General features: G+C 42.5%; 1 protein-coding gene and 1 non-coding gene across 14 annotated transcripts in view; one reads left to right on the forward strand and one right to left on the reverse strand.

The window, feature by feature from the left end:
- The window catches only part of INPP4B (inositol polyphosphate-4-phosphatase type II B), an 887,198-nt gene that overhangs the window by 171,783 nt on the left and 699,260 nt on the right, over positions 1-16,155 (forward strand). The gene's annotated exons all lie outside the window — the stretch shown is intronic.
- On the reverse strand, positions 5,801-5,872 carry TRNAS-GGA (transfer RNA serine (anticodon GGA)). Its single transcript has one exon. It is a non-coding gene; the product is annotated as a tRNA-Ser (tRNA).

Genomic DNA, 16,155 nt, shown 5'->3' on the forward strand with positions numbered 1-16,155 from the left:
TTTTGGTGGTTTTCTTTATAAATTAGTAATCAAGATCTTCTGTTGAGAGTGAGAAGGGTATTTGTTAGGAGAGTGCTTGAGGATAACATTGAATTTAGAGTTGTCATTTAGTAGAAGGAGCTGATCCAAGTTCAGGGTATTGATGGATATGATGGGCTGGTACAGACCTGTCTGCATTCTCAAATTCTTTCTTCTCTGCAATTGGTTTAAAGCCAGGATCATGAATTGATAATTCACAGAAGCCGGATAAGGTCCATAAATTTGTTTTGTTTGTTCCCCATTATATTAAGTCAGATTTTAAAATTAGTAGCTTTACTTGCAAGTTTAGCTTTCCAGGTTAAAAAAAAAATAACAGCCAGAAGGTCTGGGAATATTTCACTGGAACTTAATAATGTCTATTTCCTTTAGTAAAGGCTTGAATTGTCCATTCAGTCAGTAATTCTCCCCTCTCCCCAGCTCCCTGCCAATTACACAATGTGCATTTACCCATGCCATTCACTTAGGATGCTTGTCTGGCCCCTGTAGGCATATGAGTGTAAAATCCCTGCTTTAAACCTATGGGATTTGTCTTTGAAAAAAGTAGTAAAGGCAGGCTTACTTATTTAGCCTCAGCCTAGTCAGCCTAAGGTGGTTGCAGCTCAGTGGATTAGATGGTTTTAAAGTTCTAGTTACCAACCCTGAAGACCAAGCTCTAGGGATTGACTCATGCCAATCAAATACATGAGAGATTTCCCATTAATCATGTACTCCCGAGTAGGCTAGATGATGAAGAGGGTACCCCTTTCCTGTGTGTAAGGTCATTCAGCAGTCTAAATCATTTATTCATTTATTGATACACTCTCCCTAAATTGTTATTATGAATAAGTATCTACCATGAGCCAAGAAGCATGTAAGTTTGGGGACTTACAAAGGTAAATGAGAGATAGATAGGTATCTCTAGATAGATAGATAAATATGCTTCTGTCCCTCACAGAACTTAAAACTCAGAGTAGGAGACAGACAATTTAGTAATCACAACAGAACAAGGCTCTTGGCATTCCAAGATGCTGTGGGTATTCAAGGCTGTATCTATGAATGCCAGAACATGACTGTATTGATATTAACCAAAGAGGAGTGGGAAAAGATGTTCAAATGAAGGGAATTGCATTTGCTAAATTTGGAGATGTGAGAGCAAGAGGGAACTGACAGAAATTACCCATGACTATAACATAGAGAGCAGTAATAAAAACTGAGAAATAAGGCTGAGAAGGTGACAGAGACCAGGTCTCAGACAATCTGGTAAACCTCTTACTGGACTTGGGGTTTATGTCACTTGCAACAGGAGCCACCAAATGGTTTAAATTTGAGTAGTGACATTACTAGGTTTCTATTTCTGAAAATCGCTCCTTTTACATTGTGGAAAATATGTACCAAGGAGAAGGCTATCAACTTGAATATACTACCTAATATATACGGAGTATTTAACGCTTTCCCAACACTGTGACAAGGCCTCTTGAGTTATCTCACTTAATCTTATAATAGTCCTGTGAGACTAGGCTTTATAAGTGTTCCAGAAGTAAATATGAAGAAATGAAAGTGTAGAAAGATGAAGCAAATTGTTTCAAGTAGCATAGCGTATAAGTGGCAGAATTAGGATTCATCCCCTGCTTGGAAACCTTATGCCCTTAACCATTAGGCTGCATCTCCTCCATCTGCAGCTATCAATGTGATAAATGGTCTTGGTCCATAGAAGGGCTGATGAGACAGGTAAAGAGCTTTGTGGAAGTGAGGAGTATATGATTGACTTGTTTTTGTGTGTGTGTGGCGGGGGGGCGGGGATAAGGGGGCTTGATGAGGGTTAAAAGGAGAGAAGGATAATATCTATATTTTTAACTGTATACATTAATTTGGTGATGAACCCATTTGTGGGAGATGATAAATTCATTTGAATTTGTTAGACTTAAGATGCTGAGGAAGTTACAGGAGCTACAGAACAGAAGAGTGATCTGGAGATAGAGAACTGACCATCTTAGACACCAAAGTGTTCATCAAATCCAGGGGCATGTAAGACACTGCTCAGGAGATGTATTTAGATTGGGAATAAAAGAGGACTGGAATGCAAAAGTAGGAAGTCAAGAAACACCTGGGGTAACAGGCAAATTTGGCCTTGGAATGCAGAATGAAGCAGGGCAAAGACTAATAGAGTTTTGCCAAGAAAATGCACTGGTCATAGCAAACACCCTCTTCCGACAACACAAGAGAAGACTCTACACATGGACATCACCAGATGGTCAACACCGAAATCAGATTGATTATATTCTTTACAGCCAAAGATGGAGAAGCTCTATACAGTCAACAAAAACAAGACTGGGAGCTGACTGTGGCTCAGATCATGAACTCCTTATTGCCAAATTCAGACTTAAATTGAAGAAAGTAGGGAAAACCACTAGACCATTCAGGTATGACCTAAATCAAATCCCTTATGATTATACAGTAGAAGTGAGTAAAAGATTTAAGGGCCTATATCTGATGGATAGAGTGCCTGATGAACTATGGAATGAGGTTCGTGATATTATACAGGAGACAGGGATCAAGACCATCCCCATGGAAAAGAAATGCAAAAAAGCAAAATGGCTGTCTGGGGAGGCCTTACAAATAGCTGTGAAAAGAAGAGAGGCGAAAAGCAAAGGAGAAAAGAAAGATATAAGCATCTGAATGCAGAGTTCCAAAGAATAGCAAGAAGACATAAGAAAGCCTTTTTCAGCAATCAGTGCAAAGAAATAGAGGAAAAGAACAGAATGGGAAAGACTAGAGATCTCTTCAAGAAAATTAGAGATACCAAGGGAACATTTCATGCAAAGATAGGCTTGATAAAGGACAGAAATGGTCTGGACCTAACAGAAACAGAAGATATTAAGAAGAGGTGGCAAGAATACACAGAAGAACTGTACAAAAAAGATCTTCATGACCCAGATAATCACGATGGTGTGATCACTAATCTAGAGCCAGACATCTTGGAATGAGAAGTCAAGTGGGCCTTAGAAAGCATCACTATGAACAAAGCTAGTGGTAGTGATGGAATTCCAGTGGAGCTGTTTCAAATCCTGAAAGATGATGCTGTGAAAGTGCTGCACTCAATATGCCAGCAAATTTGGAAACCTCAGCAGTGTCCACAGGACTGGAAAAGGTCAGTTTCATTCCAATCTCTAAGAAAGGCAATGCAAAGAATGCTCAAACTACCGCATAATTGCACTCATCTCACATGCTAGTCAAGTAATGCTCAAAATTCTCCAAGCCAGGCTTCAGCAATACGTGAACCATGAACTCCCTGATGTTCAAGCTGGTTTTAGAAAAGGCAGAGGAACCAGAGATCAAATTGCCAACATCCGCTGGATCATGGAAAAAGCAAGAGAGTTCCAGAGAAACATCGATTTCTGCTTTCTTGACTATGCCAAAGCCTTTGACTGTGTGGATCAGAATAAACTGTGGAAAATTTGAAAGAGATGGGAATACCAGACCACCTGACCTGCCTCTTGAGAAATCTGTATGCAGGTCAGGAAGCAACAGTTAGAACTGGACATGGAACAACAGACTGGTTCCAAATAGGAAAAGGAGTACGTCAAGGCTGTATACTGTCACCCTGCTTATTTAACTTCTATGCAGAGTACATCATGAGAAACTCTGGGCTGGATGAAGCACAAGCTGGAATCAAGATTGCCAGGAGAAATATCAATAACCTCAGATATGTAACTGATACCACCCTTATGGCAGAAAGTAAAGAGGACCTAAAAAGCCTCTTGATGAAAGTGAAAGAGGAGAGTGAAAAAGTTGGCTTTAAGCTCAACATTCAGAAAACGAAGATCATGGCATCTGTTCCCATCACTTCATGGGAAATAGATGGGGAAACAGTGGAAACAGTGTCAGACTTTATTTTGGGGGGCTCCAAAATCACTGCAGATGGTGATTGCAGCCATGAAATTAAAAGACGCTTACTCCTTGGAAGAAAAGTTATGACCAACCTAGATAGCATATTGAAAAGCAGAGACATTACTTTGCCAACTAAGCTCCGTCTAGTCAAGGGCTATGGTTTTTCCTGTGGTCATGTATGGATGTGAGAGTTGGACTGTGAAGAAGGCTGAGCGCCGAAGAATTGATGCTTTTGAACTGTGGCTTTGGAGAAGACTCTTGAAGTTCCCTTGGACTGCGAGGAGATCCAACCAGTCCATTCTGAAGGAGATCAACTCTGGGATTTCTTTGGAAGGAATGATGCTAAAGCTGAAGCTCCAGTACTTTGGACACCTCATGCGAAGAGTTGACTCATTGGAAAAGACTCTGATGCTGGGAGGGATTGGGGGCAGGAGGAGAAGGGGACGACCGAGGATGAGATGGTTGGATGGCATCACTGATTCGATGGACGTGAATCTGAGTGAACTCTGGGAGATAGTGATGGACAGGGAGGCCTGGTGTGCTGCGATTCATGGGGTCGCAAAGAGTTGGACACGACTGAGCGACTGAACTGAACTGAACTAGCAGAAGCAGTAATTCAGGGATAGTCACAGGAGAAAAGAGCCCATAAAGGAGGCTGAGGATAATAGCTGTTGGAAACCCAGAAGGGTATAGTGAGTTTCAAGAAAAGAATGGTCAATGATTTTAAATGCTTCTGAAATGCTAAATAAGAGAAGAACTGAGAAATTCACTGGATGTAGTGATAGTCAAGTGACATAGTAACAGTGAGCACTTTTTGGGAAAGATAGGGGCCTGGCGTGCTGCATTTCATGGGGTTGCAAAGAGTCAGACAGTAGTTAGTGACTGAATTACAACAACAGCAAGGGGCAGAAGGCAGATTACCATGCATTGAAGAATAGGGGTAAAAAGTATATAGTGAACATTTTTTTGTTTGTTGACATTTATTTATTTTAAGACATTAGTAAATGGAAGGAATGAGGGTGGTGGCATAGAGGAATTAGGGATTTTAGAGACAGCATTCTTGTCATTCCTTTAAGCAAAAAGGAATCCTGCAACATGTTTACCTGTTGATAGAAAAGAGTGAATAGAAAAGGAGAAGGTAAAAGATTCAGGGAAGAAGGATATGCAAATGACCGGACTCTTTGAACAAGTGAGAGATGATAACATTCAGAGCGCCTGGTGGCAAATTAATTTTAAATTTCCCAAGATAATTGTTTTAGTTGTCCTGGACTACCATAACAAAAAGACAATAGACTACATGGCTTAAACAACAGCATTCATTTCTCATGTCCTGGAGGCTTAGTTCCTGATGAGGGCCTCTTCCTGACTTACAGACAGTGGCCTTCTAGCTGTGTGCTTAGATGGTGGGGCCAGGGGCAAGCTTTCTGGTGTCTCTTCTTATAAGGGCACTGATCCCATTGTGAGGGTTCCAGCCTCATGACCTAGTCATCTCCCAAATGCCCCACTTCCTAATACCATCACACCGGGGATTAGGATGTCAGCATATAAACTGGGGTGGGGAAACGAATTCTGAGGAATCCCAACATCCTTTTAGGGACAATGGGATACGATGCAGGTGATTCAACTACCTCAGAGAATATAAGCTACATATTTACTCTAACATAAGCACCAAACTCTGTGCTGGTTTGTTTAGACTTATAGCCCAATTTAGGAGCTCATTTTACTTTTGTTCGGATGCTTTTGTTCTCTCTGAAAGTGAAAGTGAAAGTGAAGTCGCTCAGTCATGTCCGACTCTTTGCGACCCCACGGACTGTAGCCTACCAGGCTCCTCCTTCCATGGAATTCTCCAGGCAAGAGTACTGGAGTGGGTTGCCATTTCCTTCTCCAGGGGATCTTCCCAACCCAGGGATCGAACCAGGGTCTCCTGCATTCCAGGCAGACGCTTTAACCTCTGAGCCACCAGGGAAGCCCTGTGTTCTCCCTAGGCTTCTTAGGAATCCTTTTAATGCTAATTCTGTCATCTTTGCCCCTTAGGATATCTCCTTAACAGTAATTCTGGCCATAGTAGTTTTGTGGTCTATCCATTGTTTCCAACTAACCTCAAAACATTATTAGTGTAAGATATTTACTCATCTCTTTTTCTTAAATTTAATTTAAGAAAAAGTCAAAACTTTTTCTTAATTAAAAATCCAGGGACTTCCCTAGTGGTCCAGTGGTTAAGAATCTGTCTTTAATGCAAGGGACACAGGTTTGATCCCTGGTCCGGGAACTAAGATCCCACTTGCTATGGGGCAGCTAAGCCCCCGTGGGCCACAGCTGCTGACCCCAAGCATTCCAGAGCCCATGAGGCACATCTAGAGGGAAGTCCATGAGCTGCAACTAGAGGAGCCTGCTTGCCCCAGCAAAGAGCCCATGTGTCATGACAGTGACCCAATGCAGCCCCCACTCCTCCCCAATATCCCATATTTCAGATACAGATTTGTGGTTTGCGAGCCTGTGGCTTTGTTCAGAAGGGCCAAAAGCACAGGCAGCCCCTTCATAAAACTTCTTGAACTTAAAATCTTGGTTTCAGGTGGGGGAGTTGATGCAGACACTTCTGTCCCTACCAGTTGGCAGTTGAGGACAGTGGGGTGTCCCATGTATGTTAACTAAAGAATGAATATGCCTTTGGGAGGCTCCCAGAGAGAGCAGACAAAGTAATGGGCACTGTACCGAAGTTTCTTGCTCTTTTCACGAGTTCTCCCTTTTAGTCATTGCATATCGTTATTTCCCTTTTGCAGATAAGGGAATCAGTGCTTAAAAGGGTTAACTAACTTGTCCACAGTAGCAAAACTAATAAGTTTCTTAATCAGGCTTCTACGTGTATCTTTATGATTCCAAAATAAGTGCACTAAATATACTAGTCTTCAATAAGTATAGATATGTGCTTAGTCACTCAGTTGGGTCCAACCCTCTTTGTGACCCCATGGACTATAGCCCATCAGGCTCCTCTGTCCATGGGATTCTCCAGGCAAGAATACTGGAGTGGGTTGCCATGCCCTCCTCCAGGGGATCTCCCCAACCCAGGGATCAAACCCAGGTATACCACGTTGCAGGCTCTTTACCATCTAAACCACCAGGTAAGCCCAAGAATACTGGAATGGGTAGCCTATCCCTACTCCAGGGGATCTTCCTGACCCAGGAATAGAGCTGGAGTCTCCTGCATTGCAGGTGGATTCTTTACCAACTGATTTACTAGGGAAAGTGAAAGTGAAGTCGCTCAGTTGTGTCCAACTCTTTGCGACCCCATGGACTGTAGCCTACCAGGATCCTCAGTCCATGGGATTTTCCAGGCAAGAATACTGGAGTGGGTTGGTTGCCATTTCCTTCTCCAGGGGATCTTCCCGACCCAGGGACCGAACCTGGGTCTCCCGCATTGTAGGCAGACACTTTACCATTTGAGCTACCAGGGAAGCCAATAAATATAAACATTGCATTAAAAAAGACCTTTTTCAGTGTCAGCTGACTTTATATGGAGCCCATGACAAGATTAGTAATTCTGTGGGACAAAATTAGGAAAAAATTATTTGCAAATATCCATCTTTATCCAAAAAAGTTATATTTTGTCAATCCAAAGTAAATCCAAATACCATGTTTTTAAACACTCATCTATTGAAGAAATAGTCTCTTTTTATACATTTTGGAATAAATAAATAAGAGAAAGACTGGTAAAAAGAAGAGATTATTTGTTTCTTCCATTTTTATTGCTGTATAGTGGACATACTGGGCTTCCCTGGTAGCTCAGCAGTAAAGAATCTGCCCGCAATGCAGGAGGCATTGGGTTTTTGGGTTTGATCCCTGGGGGAGGGAGATCCCCTGGAGCAGGAAATGGCAACCCAGTCCAGGATTCTTGCCTGGAGAATTCCATGGACAAAGGAGCCTGGTGGGCTACAGTCCATAGGTTTGCAAAGAGTCAGACATGACTGAGGCGACTGAGCACACACACATAATGGACATAGAGCACTGGATATGTTTCAGGCGTACAGCATAATGAGTTGACTTCATACACTATAAAATGATGGCCACGATAAGCCTAGTGAACATCCATCATCTCATACAGGTACAGCATCAACAAAATAGAAAAAAGATGGTTTTCCTCATTCTGAGACCTTGTAAGATTTACTCCCTTTACAGGAGAGTAGATCGCTTTAGAGTAGCAGAGTGGAGTAGATAGCTGGCCCCATAAGAGCTGTGGGAACACACATGAGACGTCTAACAGTAAGAGACACGTTGAACTTAAAAGGATAATTTAAGAAGGAACTAAAGCTTACAGAGACTAGGCCTCTAAAAGCACAGAAAAGATGACAAGTGGCGTGTGTGGTGTTAAAAGGCAGGGAAATCTTGAATGGGTAGGACTGTTAATAGCTCTCAAACGCCTGACTTAGGCTTGACTTAGGCGAGCTTTTAGTGTTAGTGGGAGCCTCTTTCCCAGGAACCTGATTGGATGTGGTTCATTTTATGTTGTGTCGTCATAATATTCTAGATACTCCTTATATTTACTCATGTTTGAGAAACTGAGGTAGTTTGCTGTCTACCTACAGCAAATTTACGATAGAAGTTCAGAAGGACTAACCCCCATGGTGTCAGATTTTCAGTCTCTCCATAGTTGACTCCATTCTCTGCATATCAGTGGAGGTACCAGCCTCTTATTTTTGAAAGCTTTGAATGTAACCAGTGACTTATGAAGGCATCTGGCTGGAGAAATGGTCAATTTCCAGCTATTGTTAAAAGTAGACGCGCTATTTCATATATTTCAGTATAGAGTCAGTAAACAAGGAAGCAAAGCCCTTTTCCTTTCTTTGTAACACTGCCTTTTTTTTTCTGGCTACTCTCTGCTTCTTATCTTGGTTTTTTTTTTTTTTTTGATTCCTGGGTATTTCTGAGTATCATTTTTAGCTTAACTCCCCCTGGTGGGGTGTGGCTGCCCTTGGTATGATGGAGTCTAGGAGGCGTTCTTTTGATGATGGGCTGGAGTCGGCCTTCATGACTTGTTGGCTGTACCACATCTAATTAGGGACTCCTACTGTGCAGACACTGGATAGGAGGAGGCGTGGTAGTGGGATGGATGTCTTTTCCTCTCCTCTTGCCTTGCCACAGTCAGAAAGTAATAATGTCAGAACTTGAGGGTCATCTGCATTTTCCTGACACTTTCAGGCAGAGGCTGTTAGCAGTGGCATGCAGACCGGACTCTTCTTGCTCTGTGACGTTTTCTGTGATTCTTGCTGTCTCCTTGGGGTCCCCTTGTTCCCACCAGTTCTCCAAGAACTGGTTTTCTAGCCTCTCAGCCCTGCACCTCTCCAATAAATTCCTTTACAGCTGAAGATAGCAGAGCCGATTTTCAGTCTGTAACTCTGAGTGGTATGTGACCTTAACAGTTTCTGAGATAACAAATGTTTAAATCATCTGAGTTTTCAACATTTTTCAATATTTTAGGTATCGTATTGACTAAATATTCTTGGCCCAGATAGTTTTTGTATTGAAAATTGACACAAAATTATACATTCAAGACATTTCACTGATGCTAAAACAAAAAAACCACACATCATTTCACAGAAAGGTCATGTGACCTGGTTCTAAGAAAAGATTATAATCTGAGGTAGAACAAAGCAGTTGCTGCAAAGTTAAAGATTTTTGTTTCATGAGAGTGACCCAGGACAAAATCACAGGATTAATACATTGGGCAAATATGCAATGGCTTGCTGTTTTCTTAAATAAGACTACTCTTTTTTTTTTTGGTAAAGAAACAATGAAGGGGGTTATTAGAATTTGAAATTGATATCTAGAAGAATAGAAATTCTCTCTCCTACAATAGGAAGAAGAACAGAAATATATAGGTCTATAGAAATCTGATTGGTCCCATCTTTGAAGATATAATTCCCTAAGGATTGAGTTGAGAGAATACCAGATACCTTATAGAGAAGAATTATTAAAACCGTATTTAATTCAGTATTGTACAGTTATGAAAGAGAAATCATACAATCTATCTAGTGCATTTTTAAGTTAAAATGGCTGCTTATAATTTGATGAGTTCATTTTAAATAATAAAAGGCTTACATAAATACTCCTATTCTGAAGCCAGATTATTCATTTGTGTCTGTCTAACTGCCCCACATTTTGTGGCTTTGGAAGTTACAACTTGACATCACCACACACGTGTGCTTAGTTGCTCAGTCATGTCCAACTCTTTGTGACCCTTTGAACGTGAGTCTGAGTGAACTCCGGGAGTTGGTGATGTCCAGGGAGGCCTGGCGTGCTGCGATTCATGGGGTCGCAAAGAGTCGGACACGACTGAGTGACTGAACTGAACTGAACAGTAGCCTGCCAGGCTCCTCTCTCCATGGGATTATCCTGGCAAGAATACTAGAGTGGGTTGCTCTTTCCTGCCCCAGGGAATCTTCTCAACACAGGGATCGAACCCAAGCCTCCTGTGACTCCTGCGTTGGCAGGTGGATTCTTTACCACTAAGGTATCAGGGAAGCAAGAGCCTGTAGAGTTGAGCCGTAATAATGGAACAGAAGAAGGGCGCACAGGTACAGATGGAGTTACGAGGTTGAACATGATGTGGGTGGGCACTTGCATGTCTTCTGATTGCTCGTATTTTCTCATTGAAAGAGGAAGGAAGGCCATCAGAGAAACAGAAGTATAGAGGAGAACGATTCAGGTATTTAATAGGAAACAGAGGTATTGGATAGTCCTCAAGGCATGTGGAAGTGTGAACGGACCAGTGCTTTATAGTATGATTGCCAGGCTAGCTTAGGAGCCTACTGAGATGGACATCATGGATCAAGAGTGGCACCAGTCAGCGTAGTTATAAGATTTGCTTCAGACAGACTTTACCACGCAGAGAGGAGTATGGATGGGGACTTGGTTTTACCAAGTGTGTGGTTTTCCTAAGTGAGACAGTGTGCAAGAGTCAAGATGGTTTGGGGTATAAATAGGAGGTGCTATAGAAAGACTAACTGCTTTTCAGCTGGGTGAGAGTAGAAGTGAGGCAATGAGGAGGTAAGGAGTGCTGAGACGGTGATAGTACAATTAATTGCAGGTACTGGGTGCCAGGCTGAGATGGAGAGAGCTGAGCAGGACTATCAGGCATCAGACCGGCTGCTGATGAAGACAGTGTGCTGTGCTTAGTCGCTCAGTTGTGTCTAACTCTTTGTGACCCCATGGGCTGTAGCCTCCCAGGCTCCTCTGTCCATGGGATTCTCCAGGCAAGAATATGAGAGTGGGTTGCCATGCTCTCCTCTAGGGGATCTTCCCAACCCAGGGACCAAACCCAGATCTCCTGCGTTACAGGTAGATTCTTTACTGTCTGAACCTCCAGGGAAGCCCATGAATACTGGAGTGGGTAGTCTATTCCTTTTCTCAGGGAACTTCCCCACCCAGGAATCAAATTGGGGACTCCTATACTGCAGGTGTGGAGAAAACAATGGCACCCCACTCCAGTACTCTTGCCTGGAAAATCCCATGGACAGAGGAGCCTGGTGGGCTGCAGTCCAAGGGGTTGCTGGGAGTCGGACACGACTGAGCGACTTCATTTTCTCTTTTCACTTTCATGCATTGGAGAAGGAAATGGCAACCCACTCCAGTGTTCTTGCCTGGAGAATCCCAGGGACAGGGGAGCCTGGTGGGCTGCTGTCTATGAGGTCTCACAGAGTTGGACACGACTGAAGCGACTTAGCAGCAGCAGCAGCAGCAGCATACTGCAGGTGGATTCTTTACTAGCTGAGCTACCCAGGAAGCCTGAATAAGACAATAAACTAAAGTAAAAATTAGCTGCCAAGGTTTTAATCACTTATTAGGAGAGTGCAAGTAAAAGGCTAACCCATGAGGCAGCAAGGACACCCTTTTTCCATTTCTTCCAGGGCTGACTGAGGATCCCGTGGATCAACACAGATGTGGGGGAATTGCTTTACTGCCAAGGGTGCTGTGAACAAGAGGTTTCTGCAGTTTTATGGATTTGGGGAAGAGGGCCCAAAGGAAGGGCTAGGAGTGAAAAAGCACAGAGTCAGAGTGGATACAAATACCTTCAAGGTTCCCCTTTAACATAACATTGTAAATCAGTTGTATTTCAATTTTTTAAAAAAGAAGAAATTTAAAAAATAAGGTTTCCCTCCTTCCAGTAAAAAGGTCTAGGCGGAGGTTCCTGAGGAAAGTCTTGGCTAAAGATCCTAGTAAAGAGGCCTCCGGGGGCCTCCCCGGTGGTCCACTGGCAAAGACTCCAGGTTTCCAATGCAGGGGGCCTGGGTTCAATCCCTGGTTGGAGAACTAGATCACATGTGCTGCAAGTAAGACCCAGCGCAGCCAGATAATAAATGTTCAAGAAAAAAAAGAGGCCACTGAATGAAGGTGCAGAGCTAAGAGGACAGCCCGCCAAGGAGCCTGTGGCCAGCCTTGGGGACCTGAGCCCTTGACTGCACCTCCGCTCAGGGCCTGTGAGGCATCAGCTGTGCATCCTGTCTGGAATGTGGAGGGCAGCCTTCTCCCCTGAGGCCTGCCAGGGTAAAGCCTTGGAAACGGCCCTGGGTCAGGCCTGAAAGAGCACATGTAGAATTTTTGCCAGGGGCTGAACTGCTCAGTAGATCCTGATTGGAGTCTACAGAGAGTGAGTGTGGAAAATAAGGAAATGAAATGCTTGAAATTGAAGTTTGGAGGTTCGGGATAGTGGTAATGATGAGATCCAGAGTCTGGCGATGGAAGTGAGAGGTCTAAAGAAGGTGAGAGAAAAATCGGGAGAGTGAGAAGACAGAGTCACCTCTGTGGAAATTAAAATCTGGGAAAGTTGTGACAGGAAAAATCCTGGAAAGGAAAAAAAAAAAAAATGATGACCTCTCCTTTCAGTGCTAAGATGCGTCAAAATTTATCTCCTGTGTGTGTGTGTTTTTTTTTTCCTGTGAAAAATATTTTATGGATAATGTGTTGATTTGAAATCAATCAAGATAGCATTTTATTATGATTTTTCTTTTCAGACTGTGAGATCTGTGACTGTCTTGTTTTCTTGAGTGACAGGGTGTGTTCCTGCTAGCAGTTGGCCTTATGAGATGCCTGTGGTTGCTTATCTTGATTTAAACCAAGGTTCAGTTTATCCTGAGTGGTTTATTTTTTTTCTTTTTTTCTCCCATCTTTACTGAGGAATAGTTGATGCATATTTGAGAAAGTGTGTGTTTAAACTGTACAATGTGGTGTTTTGATATACATATACATTGTGGAATAATTACCAAGATCAAGGTAATTAACATGTCTATCACCTCACTTGGTTAACTGTTTTATGTGTGGGTGGGTGTGGGAAGAATGCTTAAAATCTACTCTTAGCAACTTCCTTTTAAAAAATATTTGATCATTTTTAAAGTCTTTATGGAATTTGTTACTGTACTGTTTCTGGTTTATGTTTTGGCTTTTTGGCCGTGAGGCATGTGGGATCTTAACCCCCCAACCAGGCATTGAGCCCATGCCCTCTCTATGATTTGAAAGGTGAAATCATAACTGCTGGAACACCGAGGAAGTCACTCTCGGCAACTTTGAATTAACAGTATTGTTAACTGTGGTCACCACCCTTCACATTAGATCCTCAGAACTTATTCTTCTTATATCTGGAAGTTTATACCCTTTGACCTGTATCTCCCATTTTTATCTCCTCTCATCCCCTGGCAACCAGCATGTCTGTTTCTATGAAATCAGTTTTGTTTTGTTTTAGATTCCACATATAGTTGATATCACACATATTTGACTTTGTCTGGATTATCTCACTTAGTGTAATGCACTCCAGATTTATCCATATTGTCCCCAATAGTAGGATTTACTTCTTTTTTGTGACTGAATAAGATTCCATTGCCTATATTTACATACAACATTTTTTCATCCAGCCATCCATTGAAAAGATGTTTAGGTTCTCTTCTTTTTTTGGTTATCATGAATAATGCTGCAATGAACATGGAAGTACAGATTTCTTTTAGAGATATTCGTTTCATTTCCATTGTAGACATACCTGGAGGATACCTAATCATATGTTAGTTCCATTTTTAATCTTTTGAGGAGCCATCAAACTATTTTCATAATGGCTGTACCAATTTACATTCCCACCACCTGTGTATAAGTGTTGCTTTTTTTCCACATCCTGGTCAGTATATGTATAAACCGTCTTTTTGATCATGGCTGTCCTAACAGGTACCAGGTATTAGCTCATTGTGGTTTTGGTTTACTTTTCCCTAATGATTAGTCAGGCTGCATGTGTGCTCAGTCACGTCAGTCGTGTCCAGCTCTTTGCGACCCCATGGACTGTATAGCCCGCCAGACTCCTCTGTCCCTGGAATTCTCCAGGCATGAATACTAGAGTGCCTTGCTATTTCCTATTGCAATGATTAATGATATGGAGTACCATTTCATCTACCTGTTGGCAATTTGTATGTCTTCTTTGAGAAAATGTTTATCCAAGTCCTTTGCCCATTTTAAAAACTGGATTATTTGCTTTTTTGCTATTGAGTTGTATAAATTATTTATCTGATTGGGATATTAGCCTATTACCAGAAAAATGATTTGCAAATATTTTCTCCCATTCTATAGGTTAGACCAAGTGCTTTTTAAACAGATCAGCGTTTTAACAGCCGATTCTTGTGCATTCAGTTCAGTTCAGTTCAGTTGCTCAGTCGTGTCCGACTCTTTGCGACCCCATGAATCGCAACACGCCAGGCCTCCCTGTCCATCACCAACTCCCGGAGTTCACTCAGACTCACGTCCATTGAGTCAGTGATGCCATCCAGCCATCTCATCCTCAGTCGTCCCCTTCTCCTCCTGCCCCCAATCCCTCCCAGCATCAAAGTCTTCTCCAATGAGTCAACTCTTTGCATGAGGTGGCCAAGGTACTGGAGCTTCAGCTTTAGCATCATTCCTTCCAAAGAAATCCCAGGGTTGATCTTTAGAATGGACTGGTTGGATCTCCTTGTAGTCCAAGGGACTCTCAAGAGTCTTCTCCAACACTACAGTTCAAAAGCATCAATTCTTCGGTGCTCAGCCTTCTTCACAGTCCAACTCTCACATCCATACATGACTACTGGAAAAACCATAGCCTTGACTAGACAGACCTTTATTGGCAAAGTAATGTCTCTGCTTTTCAATATGCTATCTAGGTTGGTCATAACTTTTCTTCCAAGGAGTAAGTGTCTTTTAATTTCATGGCTGCAGTCACCATCTGCAGTGATTTTGGAGCCCCCAAAAATAAAGTCTGACACTGTTTCCACTGTTTCCCCATCTATTTCCCATGGAGTGATGGGACCAGATGCCATGGTCTTTGTTTTCTGAATGTTGAGCTTTAAGCCAACTTTTTCACTCTCCTCTTTTACTTTCATCAAGAGGCTCTTTAGTTCCTCTTCACTTTCTGCCATAAGGGTTGTGTCATCTGCATATCTGAGGTTATTGATATTTCTCCTGGCAATCTTGATTCCAGCTTGTGCTTCTTCCAGCCCAGTGTTTCTCATGATGTACTCTGCATATAAGCTAAATAAGCAGGGTGACAATGTACAGCCTTGATGTACCCCTTTTCCTGTTTGGAACCGGTCTGTTGTTGCATGCCCAGTTCTAGCTGCTGCTTCCTGGCCTGCAGACAGGTTTCTCAGGAGGCAGTACTCTTTGTAAATTCAAGCCTGTGTCACATTCTGAGATCCAGTATTAACATGAATAGCCTTTTATTTTCTGGGAATTTGAAATTCCCAAGTAAAATCTTTTAAATTCTGTTTATCTGATAAGGATGAAGGATGTTATTAGTAGTAGTAGTAGTAATAGTGGTAGTAACATATTCAAAAGCAGAGACATTACTTTGCCGACTAAGGTCCGTCTAGTCAAGGCTATTGTTTTTCCAGTAGTCATGTATGGATGTGAGAGTTGGACTGTGAAGAAGGCTGAGTGCTGAAGAATTGATGCTTTTGAACTGTGGTGTTGAAGAAGACTCTTGAGAGTCCCTTGGACTGCAAGGAGATCCAACCAGTCCATTCTGAAGGAGATCAACCCTGGGATTTCTTTGGAAGGAATGATGCTAAAGCTGAAGCTCCAGTACTTTGGCCACCTCATGCAAAGAGTTGACTCATTGGAGAAGACTTTGATGCTGGGAGGGATTAGGGGCAGGAGAAGAGGACGACTGAGGATGAGATAGCTGGAGGGCATCACTGACCCGATGGATGTGAGTCTGAGTGAACTCCGGGAGTTGGTGACGGACAGGGGGCC

This window comes from Ovis aries, chromosome 17 (genome assembly GCF_016772045.2).
Source record: "Ovis aries strain OAR_USU_Benz2616 breed Rambouillet chromosome 17, ARS-UI_Ramb_v3.0, whole genome shotgun sequence".
NCBI classification, from domain to species: domain Eukaryota; kingdom Metazoa; phylum Chordata; class Mammalia; order Artiodactyla; family Bovidae; genus Ovis; species Ovis aries.